Raw genomic sequence first — 3,095 nt, 5'->3', positions numbered from 1 at the left:
TGTGTTCAGAGCCTTCATTCACTCTCTCCCTCCATATAATAGGGGAACTGGAGGACCCCAGGCAAACACAGAACAGGCACAGCTAATTTACTGCTGGGGTCAGGAAAAATTCCTAGACAAGGGAATTAGATAACATGCAGCCTTGGTGGACGCTGGAAAAAGAAAGTCCAAAGTCCCATTTCTATTCCTTCAGTGTGTCTGCATGCAAGAGGAATTAAAGGAAACTTTTAACACTTGGTGGCTAGTTGTACGATAATACAATTTGTTGAGTAAGATTGTTGTGTGTGTTACTGATTCTCAAGAGGAGGCAGTGAGATAACAGAGTAATTTCTGTTTTTACACAGACTCCCTTTCCTCTTCTCTGAAACTTCAGCTGCTTTATTTTGCCTCCAGCTACTCAGTGACCACCTATTAGCAATAGTATTTCTCCTGCCAACTTAGTTATGGCTATTGACAGGTAGCACATTTTGTGAGAAAAATGATAATTAAGTTATCAAATTTTCTTTACCGATGGCAGCAATGTTCAGCCCTGATTAGACTTCAGAATCACAGGGAAAACTTCTCAAAAAACACTGATGCTCCGTCTACCCTAATTAATCCAGGAAACTAGGAATGCCGACCAAATGACTTGAGTGGACCGACATGCAGAAGGACCACAAGCGCTCATCCAATGAGCGCAAGGTATTCATGTTACAGGTTGCAGGACCTAATCAGTCACTAAAGACGAAGCAAATTAATTAAGCTTATGCAACAACAGAAGTATGGTAGTAGCAATGTCTATTCTTACCTGTCCTTTCTGTATAGAACTTTCGTTAGTAAACTTAGGTCTAATCCTTGTTTCAGACAATGTCTCAGCATGTCCTTTTATATTTTGACCAGGCTACCCGCTTCATAACTATCACGGCTGTCTTGACTTAGCCCTAGGTAATAATCTCTCTAGTCTGGAGGTTAACATGTTCAGTGTTTGGATTTAGAAGGAAAATTGCTTATTTAAGTCCACAGTTCCTAATACCCATCATGTCTTGAACTTTGGTGCCAAAGACCATGAAATCATGGAATATATTTGGCCCTTCCGAGTAATAATGATTTCCATTTATTGAGTTTCCATTCCAATGATTATGCTGGGTATCTCCATGCCTAACCTCATCTAATCCACAGATGTAGTTGTCCTCATTTTATGCACAAGAAAGCTGTGTCTCAGAGAAGTTTCATAAATTTGCTGAGGCAACACAGCTCCTGCAATCCAATATTCAAACCTAGGGAATGTCTGACATGAAAGCCTGTATTTTTTTCACCTTACCATACTGCCTCCCTGAATAGAGAACACTGGCACTGTCTTTGGAAAAGTCGTGTAGAAATTCCCTCAAAAGCTAGAGCACTTCTCTATGACAAGGGATACATAACTGCAGTTACAGTCACAGAACAACCCAGCTATATTTGACAACAGCCCATGAAAACAAGACCTCTTAAAGGGAGATTAATGCCGTCAAATCCTTTCAACTCAGACCTACACCTGCTTATACAATTGGCCTTTCACATTCCAGTTGGTAAAATCCAGCCTCGGGAGAGAGAGAGACACATGCAGTATTTATATCGTTGTTGAAAGTTTCACAGCCTTCAAACCACACAGGTTGGAATTGAATTTGAAAATCTGTCTCCTGACTTCTTTTGAGAAATCACTAATCTTCTAAAGGGTGCTGCGCTTGCTGTGCACGAATGGTTTGGCTAAAGAAAATGGTTATGCTGTGGTCGCTAAAAGAGGCTAAGTTGTTTTCCTCTTTATTTAGAACAAAAACATGGCTTGCCATACTAAAGCTGTTCAAAAATCAATATCAGAAAGAACACTTCCTTAGTCTTTAAAATAACATAGCAAAATCCTCTCCCTATTATTTTGACTTCCGAGAGAACATTTGAAATGAGGAGAAATGGCTAAATAAAAGGCCGAATTAAATAGTCTTTGATCTGGTAGACTTAGGTCAGGAACAAATAGCTGGCTGTAATTGCTCTAGCATTATTTTTCTACAAATGGGAGGTGAACACTAGTATCATGCTATCACCGAAGTGTTAAGTCAGTCACTGTTTAAGTTGAGAAAGAGTGATCTATTTCTGCATTATGTTCTATAATATCCAGATTTGTAAAGAGTTGATATCCTTTACTTTTAAAACAAATACCAGATATTATTTGATTAAGTTTAGATTGCCTAGTGCTCTATTCTTCTAAAAGGCGGTGCAAATACTAGCGTTAGCTAATTCCCAAACTGCATAAATGGTAGGCAGTTGGAGTCTGAAGAACCATGTAATGATTCCATCTAACATCTTTTTCGTATCTTGTTTTTGTAATAGTTGATGTTGTCTTCGGCCATAAGGAGAGAGGTAGCTTAAAGTACTTCCCAAAGTGGCAGAGTTGCAGGAAAAATCCTATTGCCTGAAGCCAGTTTCTTAGCAACGGCACCCTCTCAATGTGTCACGAAGTCTGAAGCCCTTTGGCCCCTCAAAGGAAGTTCTTTAGGTGTCTTTTACACATTGAATGCTTTGTGATAGTTGAGGCCTGCTGGCTGTCAACTCTGTCCCTTAAGGGAACTTGACAGATCTTAAAAAAAATCAATTTTAAGCTCACATGCCCCAGTGGGTGCCAAAGCCACTTCAGAGAGCCTGAAAGATGGCTGAGTCGACAGGATTTGACTTCTAGAGGTAGAAAGGTGACAAACTCTATCATGAGAAAGGGGCAGCTCGGGGCCTCAGAGGCCTAACCTGCTCCCAGGATCTGGGGCCTAGTGTTGTATTGAACCTATTTATCTCTTTCATGGGCCTAAGGTACCACAGGGAAAGAAAAGTTGTTCAAAAAATGCTGGCAGAATTCAGGGGTGTAAATGATGAATTACTTTTCATCAGCTGAAAGGAAACATACTCCGGAACAATACTGAAAGGGAGCAGGAGCGGCTGACCCCCTGCTTCAGAGCAGCCAATATCTTCATTCAAGAAGACAACCATGAAATTACACAGAAAATGGGATTGTCATGAACAGCCCCTTGAAATCTCAGTATACAGTCATTACTGCATGGGAAAAAGGCTTCATCCACACATCATAACTTGTA

The sequence above is a fragment of the Balaenoptera musculus genome, chromosome 7, assembly GCF_009873245.2.
Source record: "Balaenoptera musculus isolate JJ_BM4_2016_0621 chromosome 7, mBalMus1.pri.v3, whole genome shotgun sequence".
NCBI classification, from domain to species: Eukaryota; Metazoa; Chordata; class Mammalia; order Artiodactyla; family Balaenopteridae; genus Balaenoptera; species Balaenoptera musculus.
Note: the sequence above shows the minus strand (reverse complement) of the source record.